General features: G+C 46.3%; 1 protein-coding gene and 1 pseudogene across 1 annotated transcript in view; both read left to right on the plus strand.

The window, feature by feature from the left end:
• The window catches only part of LOC146811315 (uncharacterized), a 1,339,659-nt gene that overhangs the window by 399,632 nt on the left and 918,110 nt on the right, over positions 1-21,917 (plus strand). The gene's annotated exons all lie outside the window — the stretch shown is intronic.
• LOC146811317 (condensin complex subunit 2 pseudogene) overlaps positions 14,958-21,917 on the plus strand; it is a 34,197-nt pseudogene continuing 27,237 nt past the window's right edge.

The raw sequence follows: 21,917 nt of genomic DNA on the forward strand, positions 1-21,917 counted from the left end.
AAAAAGTGTATTTTATTTACATTAATAATTGTTTCACCATAGTATATCATATCAGTGCATTCAGGAGATTATTTTTAAAGTGCATTGAGGAGTTTGTGATTTTAGGTGAAAGTTTTAAAACATGAATTTAGAATTATTTATGCTTCTCCCCACACTGACAACAATGTCAATGGTAAACTAAGAGGTAAATCAGTTGTTAGGTGCACCCTTTCAGTGGGCTGGGTGGGCTGGGTGGTTATTATGTATGAAGAATATTATAAATAATTAAATGAAACACGGGAGAGTGTTTTGTACAGTGCCCACCCTGAAGTAATGTATTTCTAAGTCCTCTTAACTTTGATAATGGAGAAAAAGGAGGGAAAGTTAACTCAATGCATTGCAGAGGATCACCCATGTCCCAGACCGTCACCCTGCTGGCCTGATTACGTGTTTGGCACAGCGGAGCCGGCGCAACGCAACCTCCGCTGCGCGAAACCTGTGCAAATCTGCTAAAGGACCGCCGACCGCATTATGAGTTGGAAATGCACAACTCGTAATATGGTTGGCGGGTCTTAGCTATTCCCATGGCGGTGCCTAGAAAACAAGCGCCACAATGGCAACAATTATAAAGTTCCAGTACGGCGTGGACGTCCATGCCTTGCTGGAACTTTGTGGGGGTACAGGCCGGGGGGGGTACATGTTGTCCCCCCTGAATGTACCCCCATGGCGAGGTGGCCATGGGGGCTGTCTTTGTTCCTGCACTGCCAGCTTTTTCATAGCAGGACGCCGCCATGAAAAGGCTGGCGGTCCAGGAACTCCTAATATGCTGAGCGGTACAGCATCAGTCCCCGCTCAGCATATTTCGTTGTGGCGCTCCTGCGCCACTGCCAGGGAATAACTGTTTTCCTGGCGCAGCTGATGCTCCACTGCCATATGGACTTTAGATGTTGTAATACGGCGGGCGCTAGACTCGTAATCAGGCCCTTAAGCCTTTTGCCCCTGGAAAAATGTTTGCGAGTACCAATAGTATGAAGCATGGGGCAATGGGCAAGCGCACTTCAGCCATTAACTGTCTTCCACTCTGAGGGATCATTGACACAATATTGAGGTAAACTATATCGTTTGACACAAATATAATGTAAAAAATATAGTTTACGAAAATATTGTGTCCCTATAATTATATTGTTAAATACAAAAATTTAGGGGAAAAATATCGTTGACGCTAGTATCACCAAAAAATATACAAGAATATACATTTTTTAATATAAGGAGTTTAAAGTAGTAAAATAAATATTTTAATATATACATTTAATCTGATGCAAGTTAAATAAATTCCACTAATAATTAATACTAAATTTAGGGGTGTGGCTAACTGCCCAACATGGTGGTTGCACTTTGAAAGCGCTCCATACTCCGGTCCTCCTAACCGGGCTGTAATCTGTCGTCTGCAAGGTCATCCAATGCTAATAGATGCCATGATTGCTGGGGATTGCCTGTGGACAAACGGTGTCCGTGTGACCCCTATGTAAGCTGCGACGAGGTGATCAGTGGTGCTCCCGGATGACTGGTGGGCCTCCGATGCTCCATGACCCCAGCAGAACAGCTGGCCTACGGCAAGAGACCCCTTACAACTGAGAACCCACAAAACTGATGTGCAGCAACCCTGGTGTGCATACTCTGCTGTGATTGCGGGTCGAGGTCACCGGCACTGGTAATACCGCCCCTGCGCCATCTTGGTGAAGGATCGGGCGGGTGGCCAGGCCCTGAAGACTAAGGTTGCAGCTACTCCCTTCCTGCCAAACCTGCAGCCGGCCACGTGACAGATCTGTGGAGCTAACCCTGTGAGAAGTTGGCCTGGTATATGCTGTCCAATAGTTATAGTGGGCACCTTGCACCAGTCCAAACGACCCTTATTGATGATTAGGTTAAAGACAACCTTTATTGAAAGTTATTCTAGTGGTAGCTATGGAGAGCAGCCTTCAGGCTAAGTCTCGAAGGAATGTAAAACAGCTTGGTTTACCAGATTATAACCTCCTGAATGACCAAATTAAAGGAGAACCACACAAGGTATATATAAAATAGATGTATTTATTACTAAACACTCTCTACTAACCTCTTTATGAGATTAGAGAACAAGTTACACAATATTAAAGCACTAAAACGACAGTAAATAGCACAATACACAGCGGGCAACACGGGGAGACCGAACCATATACTAAGAAAGTGGTATAACAACCACGACTTGACTAGACACAGTGCCTAGAGCACGTAGAATCGCTGGGACCCCAAAGAACCATCCAAGGTAGGGACACGGGGGACCCACGGCGGACGCGTGCAATGTGAGAACGCAGCCACGGGCTCCGTACAACTCTATGGGAAAGTCGCGATTGGAATTTTAAAGTTTAAGGACACTTAGGAGAAGACTTCAAGCAAACCCTTTGGAACATAGAAGATTCTAAGGCCAGCACCCTTGAGAGTACCGAGGTACTCGTGTTACCTATCCTAGGAGAGCCGGGTGAATATGGGTCAAGTGGTGTCGGAAACGCTCGTTGATTTCAATGGCGTGATGCGAAGAGGTGCTGCTGCCGGGAAGATGAGAAGTGTCTGGTGTGATCCAAGCCTGGATCGGAGCGGAGAAGAACCTGAAAGCAGAGGGGACAGAGTATGGGTCACTTCACAGTGACCAGGAGCACGATAGACGAATGCCCACCAATGTCGGGTGTTTCAGGTGAGATGAGGTGAAGCTTGACTCTGCAGCCACGGGGACCAGGAGACGTCGACGATGACCAAAGTCCACACGCGAGCTGTCCCACGAAGGATGTTGAGTACTGTGTAGGAGAGTAGGATCTGCTTCACAGGGTTACCCCCACTTTTTGCTGGTGTTTCACTGTTTTTCGACTTTAGTCTGGCTGGGGCCCTGCTATTCTGGACCCCAGCCTAGCTGCTTCCTCTCTAAATTGATTCCATGTACTTTAGGTACACTCCAGATTGGATTTTGGGGTTCCCTTGTGAGTCCCTAGTATATGGTATACTATGTACCCAGGGCATAGGTATCCCAGAGGACTACCAGGGGCTGAAGCATGTATTGCCACACCCCTGGAAAGCCCTCCAAAATGACACCACAGGTCCGCTACTGCAGCCTGGGTAAGGTGGTGCATGCACCCCTTACTGAGGTATAGGCTCACTATACCTCACCTATCACTGCACATAGAAACCTATCAGTCACCCCTATGGCAGGCCTTATCAATCCTGAAGGCAGGGTGCTTGGTTATATGTGAGAGGGTGCCCAGGCATGAGCTGAGTCCCTCTGCAGCCTTCGGAATCTCTTCTCCAGGGTTGTCAGTGGTGCAGCCTGACCATATACCCTTAAGTGCATTATAACTAAAACATTTACTGCTAACTTTGGACTGGCTGCACGGAAACATGTTGTGTTTGGTGTCAAACACCTTGGACTCATACCCCCACATCAATTCCTGATGTGAGAATATGATCCCACCCTTCTAGAGGGAGAGACATGACAGCACCAGTATACCCGGTACCAACTTAACTGAGCCCTGGCATCACAAAATTGATGCTGCAGCCACAGGCACGAGTCAGGCCTCCTGCTGCTGACCGAAACTCCGGCAGGGGAGGCCTGGACAATAGGTTTTCTGTCACAGGGAGGTGTAACCACCTCCCAGACAGGCTGATGTGTATTGGGGCTGGGTGGGAGCACTCTCAGAGTGCTTTGAAGTCCTGCAATGGGGGCACATTTGGTTTCCCTCATAGTCCAGCTGAAACCGGTTCAGGGGCTTCCAGACCCTGCTCTGGCGCGAAACTGGACAAAGGAAATGGGTGTAGCCACCCATCTTTCCAAACCCTCCCATAGGTGGGTCCCTAGAGTAAGTCCAACCCCTTCCTTAGGTATAAGTAAGGAACCCCTGGCAACAGGAAGTTAGATATCCCTGGACGAAACTCTGAAGTTGAATCCTGGAACTTCGACGCTCTACTCAAGACTAGAGGACTGAAGAAATCTCCCTTGGGGTCAAGGAGTGACTCCCCTGCTTGGCAGGCACCAACGAATCATTTTGCCGGTCTGCATCTCCGAAGCTCCCACCAGACTCCGAAGTATTTGCAGCCCAGGAAGAGGATTTCCATACATCTCAGAGGCTGACCCAAGTCCCCCGCAAAGCTGAGACCCGCAGCCCTCGTGAGTAACGTGGAACCAGAACTCCTGGTCACCGTGCACATTTGCAAGTGCATTGACTTCCCGACGTCTCTCGAAGTCGGGCTTTGGGTTACTTGTAGCCCCCGCCGGAGCACCATCTGCACCAAAGATTGTGGGCCTACACTCCACGAGTGTTCCATGAGCCCGCTTCTTGCATTTCAGCTCAAGGCTCCTTCGCGATCCCTGGTCCGTCGACTGGTGGGTCCCTGTGAAGGCAACTTTGATTTTCCTTGGGCTTCTCTGGTTGCTCCAGACGTGCCCTGACTCCCCACCGCCTGGTGAGTCCCCCAGACCTTGCTGGTCTGCACCGAAGCATCTTTCTCCTTTCTGCATGGGTTGCTGTTGCCAAGGCTTGTTGTGTCCAATCCGGGCACCGACGCTGCAGCACTCGACATCCTTCGTGAGACAGCTCGAATCCAGCTCCATGTCATCCTCGACGCCCCCTGGTCCTCGTGACTGAAGAGTCAAGCTTCACCTTCTTCACCTGAAATCACCCGACATCGGTGGGCATTCGCCTATCTTGCCCTTGGTCACTGGCAAGTGACCCAGACTCTGTCCCCTCTGCTTTCAGGTTCTTCTCGACTTCGATCCAAGCTTGGATCTCTTCGGTCACTTATCTTCCGGCAGCAGCATTTCTTTGCCAGCTCCCATTGAAAACGACGATGCGACCCGACACCATTTGACACCTATGCACCTGGCTTCCCTGGGTGAGGTAACACAAGTACTCTGGTGCTTCCGTGGGTGTTGACCCTAGAACTTCCTAAGTCCCAAAGGGTTTGGTCCTGACTCATTTCTAAGTGTCCCTAATCTTTAAAAATCTAACCGCGCCTTTCTCCATAGAAGCTAACGGGAGCTTGCGGCTGTGTTCTCACACTGCACACGGCCCCCGTGGGTCCCCTGTGTCACTACCTTGGGTGGTTTCTTGGGGTCCCAGCGTTTCTACAGGTTCTAGGCCTTGTGTCTAGTTAAGTCGTGGTTCTTATACCACTATTTTAGTATATGGTTTGGCTCGCCCCTAGGGTCTGACATGTATTTGTGCTATTTTACTGTACTATTTGAAGTGTAACTTTTGTGTTTTGACCTCTAGCCTCATAAAGAGACTAGGAGGGTGTGTTTAGAAATAAATACATATTATATATATATATATATATATATATATTATCTACTGGCGGTTGCCAGTAGATAGTTATAGTTACGACCCTGTTTCCATAGGAAATCCGCAACATTCTATTTGGAATAACTTTGGCGCCGGTCGACGAATCCTCGCGAAATGTTCGAAATAGGTGGGGCGCTACGCTGCGCTCCTACCCTGAAAGTTTCGGGGGGCTGAGAAAAAAGGGGGGTCCCAAAACGCGTTTTTCCCATGCATTTTTCCATAGGACCTTTAGACACAGCTACAGCCCGAACGGCCGAACAGAGTTACTTGAAATTTGGCAGAGAGGTAGTCTACAGGTCAAGGAAGTGCCTTTTGTAGGTCTGGTGTAAATCTGTTCAGTATGTCCTGAGAAAATAGCATTTAAAAGCATATATATATGTGGGCGGAGCCTAACCACACATCTCATCCTGAGATCTGATTGGCTGTCAGCACTTCATCCAAGAAGTGTTGGCAGCCATCTTGGGACCAATATACATGATAGCACCTCATTAAAAAGCATTGCAGTTAATAGAAGGTTTTAAGACTTTAGTTACATTATAAATCATTTGTTGATGGTACCATACTCATTTTAGGAATTGTGGTATGTTCTAAGGTGATTTCACCATGTGAAAAAGCCTTCTGCTGGGATATCATGATTGAGAGAAAAATATTTTCTCATGCTTTTACCACAGAGGTTTGGAAGGTGATCTATAAGATAAACTGAGAGCTTATTTTCTGTAAATTCACATTATCTTTCTCAGTCATGTGAGAATGAAGTCTGACATTCTCAGTAAAACATATACATCCAACAAGGGCAGAGACTGTCAGTTGATTCCTTTGTGCTCTACTGCAGCTTCCCAGAGTGTTCCAAAGAACTACTAGAGCGCTAACAGTCCTACTTATGATAAACGTATGGCACACCTGAAGCCATCTTGCTTGGATTAAAGTGGTAACTCTTAAAACATTTAATTTAAAAAGGAACAAAATGAGGGGGATCATTTTTCCATAAAAAGTATGATTAGTGCTGCAGAAAGAAAAATTAGGGCACATTTTGAGTGACTTCTCAAATCCTCTTCTATTTCATTAAAACATTCTGACATGCAGACTGAAACATGCACTTTCAATACCAGCAGCAGTTTTCCCTGGTGAGCAGTAGCTTTACTACAGTGATCTAATGAGCAAAAAGAGTGCTAACATTCTGAATTTATGGCAAATGTGTGACACATCTGAATGCCTTCTTGATGGAATCAAAGTAAAAAACTGAAAGTATTTCCTACTGAGGAGACTGCAGTACATGAGGAAATTAGGAAACTTCATAACAAATAAATCTCCCAAGATGGCCACCGGAGACAAAAGAGCCCAAATGTAGCCCAAAATCACCCAGATGTAGCCCAAATATAGCCCAATGACAGAAGTGTGCAAAACACTTATTATTTTGTGTTTTTGCAGTGTTATATAGTGCAGACTTGTCAGGTATTGGAGTGCTTTACATGAGCATTGGTTACATCACACAAGAACAAATTCATTTTGGTTGTAGACATGGGGAGACTAAGTGATTTGACCAGAATCACAGAATGTCGAGCTGAAGCAGAAACTTCAACCTGGTTCCCCAGTTGCAAAGTCTGCAGTTCTGGAAGTAACACCACATCCTCTCCCCTAAGTGCAACATTTAATCAAGTGTTCAACTGGATAAAAAAACATAAAGATAACAAATAATTTAAAAGTGCTTTGTCGCTATTTGAAAACTCAGAAAATATGTCCTTATTTTAGTCTTTTAAAGCACTAACCATAATTTTGATGCCAATAAGACCCTCTCATATATGTAATTTCTAAAGGAAATGCTCTAGGTATTACAGTTTTGATTACATCAAGATCATGTCAGGCGTTCCACACTTTTGTAATAAATATAGAATGTTAGCAATCTAGTTGTTCATTAGGCTACTGTTGAGAGGCAGAGGCAAGGGGCACGGACTCTGAAAATTGAAGGCAGGTAGGAGGGTGCAAAGGCAACAATTTAACCACACTGAGCAGGCAGGAAGGGCCATGGAAGCACAACAGACTATGGAGGGCAGTGGAAAGGGGGGCAGGGGCAACAAACCAACAATACAGGACTTGCAAGAGAGGCTGTTGGAGGGAAGATCTATTACGGGTCAAGGAAGCTAGGGGCGGTCCCCAGAGCCCCGGGAGCCACCACAGAACTGAGCAGGAGAGTGAGTCAGGGACAAAAGGGGCACCTTAATTTGAGCCGGGGTGCCTAGGAACGCTTTCTCCAAAAATGAAGAAAACAGACATATGAGACATGGAATTGGAGGCAGAATACAATGGCAGTTTAATGAGAATATGCAACTTCAAAGAAACCGCAGAATAGAGACATAAAGTACAAAATACAGAATCCAGATAATCATACAGCTGTCATGATATTCTCTGTATCTCAATTAATGTACTGTCAGAGAGAGAGAGAAAACACATCTATAAATGCATCATGAGAAACAAGTTACACCAAGGAAAATGTTACCTAGGAACACTCACGTTTACTCTTAGAGCAAGCAATCCTGCAATTACAATACAAAATCTTTTAAATGCAAAAGTAAAGAGAACAATGGTTAAACATAACATGACATTTCATATAGGTAAAATAGAATAAGATGCTTCAAGCAAAGCAGAGCAAGACATTTTAAGCAAAGGAAGACAAGACCTCCCAGCTCTTGGGGAAAACCTGCACAGCCTGTTAACCTACATACAGACGGCGAGGTAGTCCGTCGATATCTGTGGGTGCTTCCTTTTTATATCATTTTGTGGGCTCCTTTGCACGCTACATCTATCTACGTATGCTACCCAAAAGCTTCGTCTGCAGATTTTACCAGACATTTCGTCATTTACCCACTTAATGCTGACAATGGACTGGGTGAAAAGGTCAGTCTCTCAGGCCAATCGCTTATCGTAAGTTCCATAGAGCAAGCAGAAAATAATGGGTATTATACGGGAATTCAATATATTCATGTATAAAATCTCCTCAGTTCTCCTAACTTGACGCTCTGTGGTTGCCACTTCCTTAAAAGCGGGAAACCTGCCCAGGAAGCAAGTACCAGTCCAGGATGCAGCCTACTGTATGTCGACAGCTTCAGGGGGATGTTGAACTTTGATACCGAGCACGGAGCACTCGGGTAGTGTGGGGGCTACTAGTTTGGAGCAGAAGGCCTCGCAGACCTGCCTTCAGACTGCTATACACTAAAATTGCAGAGCTATGGTCAATTTAACAAAGAGGCCTACATATTGAACAGAAGGGCCTACATAGGGGTTTTATGCTGGCTGAGTGGTAAGGATGTCTCAGGATAATTATATAGCAACACAGGACCCGCTGGTCAATTTAATACGGCCTACAAATGCGGCTGGCAGGGCAAGGACAAGGGTCTCATACTTCAGGTGTGGACAGAACGGGCCAGGGGCCCCCTGTGATACAAAATCTACCCTCCTTCAAGGCTTTGGCAATGTAATAGACCATTGTGGGCAGAAGGAAGAGGCAATGGTAGTACAACCATACATGCCAACAGACCCGATTCAGCCAGGAAACGTCCAATGTTTTTAAGCTCAAATGGGCTTTATTTGATCTGTCTCCTGTCTACAATATCCTCTTTTTCAATGTAACTCAAAGGGGAAAATCAATACCCCAGTTTTTTTTCAAAATCTCCCTCTTACCAAGTTCAAAATGTTCGCAAGTATGGTACATTGGATCATGGAAGGAAATGGGATAGGGACATAGACTTGGATAACAGAGGACAGGAGGGACATGGAGAGGTGCACCAAACTGACCCTGCAGGGCAGGCATCAGGGTTTGCAGCAGCACAATACACCACACAGGGCATGCAGGACGGGAGTGCAGCACAAAAATCCATAGAAAGCAAGAGGGAGGGGACAGGACCATGCACATGGACAACAGAGAACAGAGGGGCAAGAGGCAATGGTAGCTAGCTGACCATAATGGACAGAGAGGAGAGAAAGCTGCAGCATAACAGACCATAAAGGGCAGGAGGGACGGATCAGGGGCATTACAATGGAACAGACAAGCCAGGAGGGAGGGAGTAGGGGTCTGCACATGTAAACAGAGGGCTGGGGGCAAGGGGGCAGGGCAGGAGCAGCAAGATAGCCATGAAGGTCAGGCAGGATGGCCACTAGAAGCAAGACACACCATGAAGAGCAACAGTGAGACTGTGATGGCATACAGACAGACCATGGAGGGAAGGTGGGAGGGGGTCAGGGGCAGCTAACTGACCACACAGGGAAGGTGGGAGGGGCCATGGCAGCACAGAAGACCATGCATGGCAAGTGGGAGGGTTAGTGGCAGCACAATGGCTATGATGGGCAAGAAGGAGGGTGCAGGGGCATGCACAAAGGACGATGGAGGATAGAAGGGAGGGTCAGGACCTGTGCACAGACAAGAAAGTTCAGGGGAAGGGACCTCACAACAGACCACACGGGGCAGGCAGGAGGAGCAGTTGCAGCACAACAGACCAGGGAGGGCAGAAGGGTGTGGCAGTACAATGGACCATGTAGGACAGGAGGAAGAGGATAGGGGCATGGCTTGTGGACAGGCAGGGTGGAGGTGGCAGGGACAGGTTACAGTCATCTGACAATGCTAGGCAGGTGGGAGGGGAGTGGCAGCTCAACAGAACACTCAGAGTAGATAGGAGTGGCAGGTCCATGGGACATGGTGGGCAAAAAGGATGGAGCAGGGGCATGCACAACGACATCGGAGGGCAGGGGGAAGGAGAATAGGGGCAGCAAGCTGAGCACAGAGTTTAAGCAGGAGGTCAATGATGGGGCATAGAATTGGGCAATGGAGGGCAGGAGGAGTGGACTGGTACATCATACTAAATTGAGGGCAGTGGCAGCACATCAGACCATGCATGGCAGGAGGGAGGAGGCTAGTCCATGGAATCACACAACAGAGGATAGGGAGGAGGGGGATGGGGCAGCAAGCTAACTGTTCAGAGAAGGCGGGTATTAGGAACTTTATTGTTTTTAAAACATTGTGTCTGTGCGAACTACTTAAAATATGAACAAGTATGCAGCATAATCTCACTTTTATTCAGGAAGAAGAGGACGTTTGTGACTATGACTCCAGGCTCACTTGGCAGAAACACCCCCTAACCCTCCACTCCCTATCGCAAAATGTAATGCCCGTGAAAAGGGTAGGTGAACACAGTGTTATATAGAACATAGTCCTGAGAGCACGATTGAAAATGAAAACTAGATATAGTGTATGGTATAAACTATGCACCAAAAAGTGTGATATAAGATGAACCGGGCGTGAAATATAATATGCAATACATTGTGCGCAATGACAGATTCATTGGAGAGCGCGAGATAGCACAGGCACTAGCGCGTGCTATGCGATATGCGCCTTGGAATGTAATATGCACAGGGCAGTGTTGTGTAACCTAACTAGTCTCTAAAGTTGTAATATAAAATATGTGCTGGGGAGTGTAACGTTGCATATGCACTGTGACAAAGATATGGATCCCAGATTGTAATATGTATGGCATAGCACTGTGCGTTATAACATAGGCATCGAGGAAGGCACGTTAGATGGGGCAATATAACCCGTGCGAAGACAAGTGTGGTATGACATATTCACGGGGTGGTGTTACAGTGCACATGGGCTAGAGAGTGTCATAGCATATGCACTAGCTAGTGGAATACAACACAGAGGTGTGTGGCACTCGGCAGGCAATGGTGGGTGTAACACAGCATTGGGCTCTGTCAGGAGCGCGCTGTGACTCTCAAGTGATGTTCGTCCCCTTTCCAGAGAGTAAAATAAAAAGTATTACACATCCAGCAGTGGATGTGTGTTTTATTAACCGTGAGGGGGGTTTCTTGCATAGTTTTGGTCGAATTTTTGTTGAATCCCCTTTGAATGGCTTGGTGTGCATGTGTATTAAATGTGCCCGTCAATAGCTACCCATGTTTGTATAAATAAACGACAAGGGTGTCTGCCGGGATTAGGCACGGTAGGGCATCAGACATGTCAGAGCTTCACTAGTGGTGTAAATACATTCCACGTGGATTCATTGCATGCATAGTCGCCTTTTAATGAATATCACGCAAATCGTCATGGTGATAGGTACGTACGGTTTGTCCAGCATGTCCTAGGTGTGTCTATAAATATATATTTTTTTAAAATAATAAAAAACAGTGGCCGGCCCTGGGGATTGGGGTCAAAAAAATATAATTAGGAGACAGGCCCTGGGGGATGGGGTCATCAGGGCCAATACATTAGAATAAGAAGGGGAACCACACAGCCCCCCTTCTTAAAAAATTAAAATAAATAAAAGGCTGGCATCGTGCCGGAGGCCATGACCCCTCCGTGCAGCACTCTGCAAACGCGCCCCCAACAGGCATCTCCAGTATGCGCCAGGGAGCTGCGCTGCAGACAGGTGTTCTGAGGCCAAGCCCCTTTTTACACCTCTCTGCAACGCAGCTCTGTGGCGCTTACTGGAGGTACCTAGTGGTCTAGTTTGACCCTAGGGACCCTTAGGATTCAAGGGGACTTAATCTCTCAACTTAGAACAGCCACAGGGCGCGTTTACACAGTGATGAAGGGAGGGGACGGGGCCTGAGGTGACGTGTGCAAACACGCACTATGGCACGTTTTAAATTGGGGATATAATTTCCCTTCAATACTGAGGGCCCCTGGGGGCTAACTAGCCCACCAAGTGCTTCCAGTAAGCGCCACTGAGCTGCATTGCAGAGAGGTGGTCCAGGCCGTGCCACTTTTTACACCTCTCTGCAACGCAGCTCTGTGGCACTTACTGGAGGTACCTAGTGGGCTAGTTGGACCCTAGGGACCCTCAGGATTCAAATGAACTTAATCTCCCAACTAAAAATGGACACAGGGCGTGTTTACACAGTGGTGAAGGGAGGGGACGGGCCTGAGTTAACGTGTGCAAAAACGCCCTGTGGCCTGTTTTAAGAGGTAGTTTTAATCCCCATGCCCTATAATATACTAGGGGCTTACAGAGGAGGTCATGCTAATCACAGGGGGACCCCAACGCATAATGTTCCCTAGTGTATGTAGGTGTTTTCACTGTATTCTAAGTGTCTTTTAACATAGCACTGGCTCTAGGACTGGTTAGTCAGACTCAGTTACCACCAGTATCCGTCTGAAAAAGTTGAGGGTACAGGATGATTTTGCAACAAGGCTTCTTTCTGCTCTTCTTTTTGTTCTTTCTGCACGTTATCCTTCTTCCTGCACTTATCTTCGTATTTGAGGACATCTGTTGCTTCTTTCTGCACTTCTTTTGTTTCTTTCTGTGCATTTTTTCTTCTTTCTTCACATGTCCTATCTCTGTAGGCATAGTTAGAAATTAGCATTTAAAAAACCTTTGAAATTCACAGAAAAAACCATGGGTTTCAGGCACGTTATAGTTAGGAATTAGCATTTAAAAAACCTCAGAAATTCACTGAAAAAAACATAGGTTTCAGGGGTGTTATAGTTAGCTGGACTTTTCACTTGTACAAAACCATTGAAATTCCCCCGTTATAGTTAGTTCAGCTAACTATAACTCGCGCGCCCGCAATGCACTGCTGATGACGTCACATATTACATCACTCATGACATGGTCAGTGACATCACTCATGACATCACTGATGAGATCTCAAATGACACTGATGACATCATCCTTGTGATAGAGTGGCAGACCTCCTCTCACCCTAATATAACCTTTGATACACACATTCAAAAATAGAGACTAAAATTTTCAAAACAATGGACATACCAATACCAGTTAGAACAACCTCTTCAGTAATTCTAAGATCCACATACACATCCACTCCTTCACCAACAGTCCTATACAGTCACTCATACATGTATTCACTCATCATATGTACTCATACACCTATACATCCTGTTACACAATGCCACTCATCCATAGAGTTACTCACACACATAGTCACTCATGCTAATAAAGAATCAAACATACATTTACTTGCATATACAGTTATACACACACCACCACACTTAATTCTACGGAAACTTACACATACTTAGTCTTTCAAACAATCACGTATAGAAACACATACTTATTCATACAGGAACTCTTTCAATCTCTCACTCTCACATATACTCACATATATACACCAATAGTCACATATACTAGTTTAAAACATATGTAGTTACTCATAAAGACACTATTGAGACAGTCATTCACTCACTAACACACCCATACACACACTCATCCACCCATTCAGTCCTGCACACATGCTGTGTTCAACACATACAAACAGTGAGTCACTCATTCATGCACCTATGCACTACGTAATACCCCCCACCGAACCATGCAGACACTCAGACTGATACTCAAAAAACCAACTAATAACCTATATAGACACCCATGTAGCTACTCACCAACCCATGCAGCCACTTACACACAAAGTGAGAGACTGATACAGATATTTACATATTTAAACATTACTCACTAAGCCATGTATTCACTATGATACACTTAATCAGTCAGTTACACAATCAATTTTTCAAAAACAAATCATCCATTTAGACACTTATATACCCATTTATTCTTCCATCGACCTTGAGATATACATATATAAAACATATTTAATTTTCAGAAAAACACATATTCTTTGGATGATGTAATCAGTGATGTCATCAGTGATGTCATTTGAGATGTCATCAGTGATGTCATGAGTGATGTCACTGACCATGTCATGAGTGATGTAATATGTGACGTCATCAGCAGTGCATTGCGGGCGCGCGAGTTATAGTTAGCTGAACTAACTATAACGGGGGAATTTCAATGGTTTTGTACAAGTGAAAAGTCCAGCTAACTATAACACCCCTGAAACCTATGGTTTTTTCAGTGAATATATATATATATATATATATATATATATATATATATATATATATATATATATACCTGGTGTGATTGTCTTTCATTTAGCCATTCAAGAGATTATAGACTGGTAAAACAAGCTGCTTTACATTCCTTCAAGACTTAGCCTGAAGGCTGCTCTCCATAGTTACCACTAGGATAGCTTTCAATAAAGGTTGTCTTTAACCTATCATCAATAAGGGGTTGTTTGGACTGGTACAGGGTGCCCACTATAAATAGTGGACAGCATATACCAGGCCGACTTCTCACATTGGTGTGTAGTGTGTGGGATTCCAGCTTGCTATTGTTTTACCAGATAATCTCAATTGAGTGAACCACTAAAGGTACCCTAGGTAAATATAATACAAGCTTTAGAATACAGTAAGTTCTACTGAACTTAGAGTTGTGTGTTAAGGGCTTAGCACACCCTTTCTACATCTCAAGAGTGTTTAGTAGGCCTCACTAGAGTAGGTAGTGCAATACACCACACCTCACTAGTGATGTCTTCAAGGCCAGGAACCAGTGGGCCCCTGCCAGAAGCCAATGGGCTTCTTCCCTCCAAGTATGATAACCTCCCATTCATGGAATTGAGAGCATTATGCACTACTAGGAAACTGAAGACAGGCAAAAGCCCAACGACCCAGCATCTCATAGAGGTACTCAGGCTGGATGATCTCAGAAGACCTATAGGGTCTGAAGGGGTAGGCAGAATGGGTGGGACAGCACATGAGGAAGGGCCTAGGGGTGAGGTGCAAACTCGGAGTCTCATACAGGTACCATGGTGGCTACTCCTCAGTCAGCTGCAAGGTCACAGGAGGCTACTCCTGACAGCGTCTTTGTATCTCCTGGCACCCACCGGCAGCCAATAAATTTATCTGGCACCCCTGACTTGCACAACTTTCCTGGCAATGATGACGAGGAGGAGAGGAAGCGACGAAGACGCTCGTGCGTCATCGATCTTGCTCTTAGTAACACAGAGTCTCCAGCTACTGCAGTTTCTCCCAGCAGGAAAGCTGAAACCCCAACTCTCATCCCAAATTTGAACAATACACAAATCACAGATCATTACTCGACCTGCATTAAGCTGTCAACGGAGAATAAAATCACCACAAAGAATGCTTTCGGCCTCCACTTGATCGACTATATGGCTGATATCCTGAAACAGAAAGACTCTGAACTCACTAATTTTAAGATTGCGGCAGGCACGTTGGACGCCAGTGCGAAGATCTATGCAGTGCGAGTGGATGCCGTACATATTGATGTGTACAGGGTGCTCGGCGGTTTGGGAACGGAATCTCAGGTTCCAGGGGAGTCTGATTTATTAAATCCAGAAGCATCCTCAGTCGGTGCTGAAAATGGACCCAAAGAAACAAGAAAGAGAAAGCGTTCGTACAAGACAATTGAGCAGAACCCGAGCAGTCTCAACACCTCTGCGGCAGAACGCAAGTGTGAGATTGACCCAATGTTCCAGAGGACCGCAGCATCTTTCGATGAATGCAGCACAGTGGGTGTATTCCTCTCCAGCTTGCACTGCTATGATTATCACAGCGAGCTGCTCTTTGACTCTGATGTTAGGCCTAATGCTACATCTGAGCCTGTGGAAGTACCCAGCTCTGGCACAGTGGAAGGAGCCAACTTGAAATCATTTTTGATGCAGTGTGTTGAGGTACGCCCTATCTGCCCATCCTTGGCTGATTTTCGCTTCACTAAGTGGGACAGTGAAGCGCACAATGATACTGTTGCTTCCTTGTTGGACAAGTTCAAACAAAGTGATCAGGTGTTCGACATTCATGCAGAACCAGAAGAAGAGGACTGTTTGGATGGACCAGTAGAAGATGACTTTGATGCAGATGTGTGTGATGGCAAGGATTCAGGGGACCTTGGGGGCTTCAAGGATCAGCGTGAATCTTGCAGGAAGGAACGCGAGACAATCAGTAAGCAGGTCATACCCATTGGGGATGGAGACATCAGCACCATGTGCCTACAACTTTCTGTGAAACCTGGAGAATATTCCTACTTCAGTCCTCGCACAATGTCCATGTGGGCTGGCCCGGAGCACTGAAGGTTCCGACCCTGGCTGAAAGTTGACAATAACGAAAAAAGCAGCCGCTCAAAGAAGGCGAAAGTGGCCTTTGAGTTGAACTTTGAGGATGATGTGGACTTTGAGGCTTTGTTTCGTGAGACACGGGCAGCTACAACATTATTAAAGTTGACCCTAGAAAGCTGGAGCAAGAAATCCACTACTCTTCCTGCCGACTTCCACTATGATCCAGACAACATTATCCGCCTCAGCCTTAAGCCTGTCAACAGGTTGAAAAAAATGATGGCACCAAGTGAGATTGCAGAGCAGGATGATTGAATTGGGGACTATGATTACAATAATCCCAATGACACTTCCAACTTCTGTCCTGGATTACAGGCTGCAGACAGTGATGACGACGATGCCCCAGGCGATTTCATGTGCCCAGACGGGATGTTTGAGTTCACTGCCAACCCTATGGGTGATCTGGACCCTGCGCAGGGTGCACATTCTGACAGATCAGTAATCACCACATATGGCGAGGACAACCTTGTGGCTGAGCCGCAAAAGGTGAACAAGATCGAGCTGCATTAAGCAAAGACAGCTAAGAAAATGGACATGAAGCGTTTAAAACATGTCATGTGGAATCTGTTGACAAGTGCACAGGAGAAGCCATTAGAGATTGAGGATTGTGCTGACATAGTGGCAGACCTAGCTGTGCCGGACGAGAAGGTGTTCAGCAACATCACAAAGGGCGTCTTACACAGGTTGCCAGCAGTCATGGCTCAGAACTTGTCTGTTCCGTTGGCGTTTGCATGTCTCTTGCATTTAGCAAATGAAAAGAACCTGCAATTAAGGCATGGATCTCTACCCATTAGATCATTCACCTCGAAATGGGCAAAAAGTGAAAACGAAAACTGCCCATTTTGTAAAGATGTTAGAGAAGATGTTAACCATGTCTTATTTTTTTGTCCAGTATACAGTAACATACGTAAATATTGGCTCGTCCCAATTTGTAGAAACCTGGGTTTTAGACACTATGTACAGGCGTGTAGAGTTCTCATGCATGACACTTCTCCGCCCATTGCTTTTGCTGTCTCTCGTTTTCTCCATGGCATGTGGCTCCTCAGGTTAAGTCTCAAACCATCTTAAACTTTCGCAATAGCTTTGATAACTCATTGTTTAATTCTCTTTTTAAAGAAATTTAATTATTTTTATCATTTTATGAATGTGCCATGTATGTATGTATTTTATCTGCACTTTTATGGTCTTCGACCGAAATAAAGTTATCAAAGAAATTCCCCATGACCTGACCTCTAATGCTGACCAGGAAGATGACAATGATCTTGACCTGGAAAAGGGCCACAATGGCCCCCTCTTTGTCCCTTCAGGAAGAGTTGGTGGTGGGCCTAGAAGGTCTAGATCTCCATCAGTGGAGTCTAACCATTCTGGTTCATCTATAGGGACCTCTATTTCTTCTCATAGGAGGGAAACCTCCCAGGAGAGGAGGGAGAGACTGCTGAAGTATGAGGAAGAACAGCTCAAAATCAGAAAGCAGCAGGTAGCCCTAGACAAGGAGGCCCTAGAGCTCTACAGAGCTAGAATAAATATGGGAGTAGAGTCCCATGGTGGCAGCAACTTCCCTAGAGATAGGGAGAGGTCTCATGACCATAGAAACCTGAATACGATTGTCCCTCCCTACGAGAGTGGGGATGACATCCACAAGTTGATAACTGCACTGGAAAGGGCCTGTAAAGTTCAAAAGGTCCCCCAGGAGCAATGGGTAGCAATCTTATGGCTCTCCTTTGCAGACAAAGGTAGAGATAAGCACCTCACTGTTTGAGAGGAGGAGGCTGATGATTATACCAGTCTGAAAAGTGCATTGATTGAAGGGTTTGGCCTAACCACTGAGCAATACAGGTTAAAGTTCAGAGATACCCAAAAGGCACAGAATCAAGACTGGGTGGACTTTGTAGATTGTGCTACTAAGGCTCTGGAGGGTTGGTTACTTGGCAGCAAAGTGCATGACTTTCAAGGATTGTACAATTTGATTATGAGGGAGCAGATCCTTAATAACTGTCAAAATCAGCTGTTGCACCAGTACCTGGTGAACTCAGATCTGACAGGCAGACAAGTGGGTCAGAACCAGGGTGAGGCAGAAGGTAGAGAACCAAGGTGGTGACCAGAAGAAGCAAGATCCTAACAACTCTGGCAACGGTGGGAAGAAGGGTAAAGACCAGAAGTCTTCACAAGGTCCCCAAAACGCTTCTTCAGGGGGTGAATCCCAATCTAATAAAGGTAAAGACCAAAAGAAACCATGGTGCAAAATCTGTAAACAGAAGACTCACTGGACAAGTGATTGCACCAAGTCCAAAGACTCAACTCCAGCCACCATTACCCCTAAGGCAACTGTTCCCCTCAGTACAGCTACAATTGGTGGTGGTAATGTTCAGAATAAGGGTGTAGTAGGGTTAACCCTGGGTTCTGAGATGGATTCTTGCCTAGTCAGAGTTCCAACTCAGGCTGTCCTGATCTGTGATGGAGGCATGGATATGTCCCCCTTTGTGAGTCCCAGTAACTTGGGCAAATACAGACAGTAGCCTTTGATCAATGGAAAAGAGGCTTTGGCATCCAGGGACACAGGAGCAAGTGTCACAATGGTGACAAAAGATCTTGTGGATCCTGGGCAGATTATACTTGGTGAAATGTACCAAGTGACCAATGCTAGCAATGTTAGGACAGACCATTCTCTGGCAGTTGTTAACTTCTCCTGGGGAGGGGTAACTGGCCTTAAGAAGGTTGTGGTAAGTGCAGACCTACCAGTTGAATGCTTGCTTGGCAATGAACTGGAAACTTCAGCTTGGGTTGAAGTGGAGCTCAGGACACATGCAGAAATGCTAGGGATCCCTGCTCCCATGTCTTTGCTGTGACTAGGTCACAGGCCAAAATGTCTAACACTGGACAGGCCCTGGATTCTGGAAGAATGGACCAGGTGCTTCCCTAGAGGAGGAGCAGAAGGGTTAAGGCAGTGCCTTCCTCCCTGACTCAGAATGCAGATCAGTCTCCTGAGGGAGATGATCTTGAGCCTGAAGAAGGAACTGTCCCAGAGGAGCTTGAACCTGACCAGGTTGAGTTCTTAGGGACAGGGGGCCCTTCCAGGGAAGATCCGAGCCAGGAACAGAAAACCTGCCCCTCTCATGAACCCCTCAGAAAGCAAGCTGCTGATGAGGCTGCTGGGAATGCTAGTGGCACCCATAACGTTTATTGGGATAATGGACTCCTTTATTCTTATACCTCTGAAGTTGAGGGGCTTCCTATTGACACTAGCCCATGATATTTCCCTAGCAAGACACCTGGGCCAGAACAAGACTTGGGACAGAATTGTCCCTCACTTTCACTGGCCCCACATGTCTGAAGACACTAAGGAGTTTTGTCGCTCCTGTGTGGCCTGCCAAACCAATGGCAAGGCAGGTGGAACAACAAAGGCCCCCCTGATACCACTACCTGTGGTGGGGGTTCCCTTGAGAGGGTTGGGATTGACATTGTTGGCCCCATGGATCCTCAAACTGCATCTGGGCACAGATTTATCCTGGTATTGGTGGACCATGCCACTAGGTACCCAGAGGCCATCCCACTTATGACCACTACAGCACCTGTTGGGTGTATTCTCAAGAGTGGGCTTTCCTAAGGAGTTAGTATCTGACAGAGATGCAAACTTCATATCTAGTTACTTGACTGCAATGTGGAAGGAGAGTGGAGTGAATTACAAGTTCACCACACCCTATCACCCACAATGGAATGGTTTAGTTGAAAGATTCAACAAAACCTTGAAAGGGCATGATCAAAGGTCTCCCAGAGAAGCTTAGGCGGAGATGGGACATCCTTTTGCCCTGCCTTTTGTTTGCCTACAGGGAGGTGCCACAAAAGGGGGTTGGTTACAGCCCTTTTGAACTTTTGTTTGGCCATTCTGTTAGGGGTCCTTTGTGTCTGGTGAAGGAGGGATGGGAGTTACCTCTCAAACCCCCTAAACAGGAATTGCAAAAGGCCTGGCATGACCAAAAGGCTGTACTGACTGTTTTATCGGCCAGGACAGAAAGTGTGGGTGTTGGAGCCTGTGGCCCCAGCAGCCCTCCAGGACAAATGGTGTGGCCCTCATACAATTGTTGAGGAGAAAGGGGAGGTCACCTACTTGGTAGACCTTGGAACCCCTAGGAGTCCCCATAGGGTACTTCATGTCAACAGACTTAAACCATATGTTGAGAGGGCAGACATGGGCTTGCTCATGGCTACAGATGAGGGACAGGAGGAAGAGAGTGACCCACTCCCTGACCTGCTCTCTCAGAACCCTGATGATGGATCAGTAGATGGTGTAGCCTTGGCAGGCAGCCTCACTGTCCAGCAACAAACTGACTGCAGAAAACTTCTCAGCCAGTTTAGACATATGTTTTCTCTGACTCCAAGTCAGACCACCTGGTGCACCCATGAAGTGGACACTAGGGACAGTCTGCCTGTGAAGAATTAGATTTACAGGCAACCTGATCATGTCAGGGACTGTATAAGGACAGAAGTCCAACAGATGTTGGATTTGGGAGTCATTGAACCCTCCAATAGCCCTTGGGCTAGTCCAGTAGTCCTGGTACCTAAACCTCACACTAAAGATGGCAAGAGAGAGATGAGGTTTTGTGTGGACTACAGGGGTCTCAATGCAGTCACTAGGACTGATGCCCATCCCATCCCAAGGGCAACTGAGCTAATAGATACTTTGGCCTCAGCCAGGTTTCTAAGCACATTTGACTTGACAGCTGGCTACTGGCAGATCAGACTAGCTGATGATGCAAAGCCAAAGACAGCATTTTCTACCCCTAGTGGGCACTATCAATTTGTGGTAATGCCCTTTGGTTTGAAGAATGCACCTGTCACTGTCCACAGGTTGTTGAATCAAGTCCTTACAGGCCTGGAAGACTATAGTGCAGCATATCTAGATGATATTGCTGTCTTTAGCTCCCCCTGGGAGGATCACCTGGTCCACCTGAGGAATGTTTTGGAGGCCCTGCAAAAAGAAGACCTCACTATCAAGGCTACTAAGTGCCAGATAGGGCAGAGTCAAGTTGTGTACCTGGGCCACCTTGTAGGGAGAGGCCAGGTTCAACCATTGCAGAGCAAAATCCAGACCATAATGGACTGGGTTGCTCCCACTACCCAGACTCAGATAAGAGCCTTCTTAGGCCTGACTGGGTATTACAGAAGATTTGTCAAGGGATACGGATCAATCGTAACACCCCTGAATGACTTAACCTCTAAGAAAATGCCCAAAAAGGTTCAGTGGACAGCTAGCTGTCAAAAGGCATTTGATGACCCGAAGTAGGCCATGTCCACTGCTCCCATTCTGCAAAGTCCTGATTACTCCAAAAAGGTCATTGTCCAAACAGATGCATCTGAGTTGGGGGTAGGGGCTGTACTGTCACAGTTGAATGATGAAGGTCAGGATCAACCAGTAGCTTTGATAAGCAGAAGGTTGACCCCCAGAGAGAAACGTTGGTCATCCATTGAGAGGGAGGCCTTTGCTGTGGTTTGGGCTCTGAAGAAGTTGAGGCCATACTTGTTTGGTACTCACTTAATTGTTCAGACAGACCATAAGCCCCTCTTATGGCTAAAAGAGATAAAGGGGGAAACCCCAAACTTCTCAGG

Source organism: Triturus cristatus, chromosome 7 (genome assembly GCF_964204655.1).
Source record: "Triturus cristatus chromosome 7, aTriCri1.1, whole genome shotgun sequence".
NCBI lineage: Eukaryota > Metazoa > Chordata > Amphibia > Caudata > Salamandridae > Triturus > Triturus cristatus.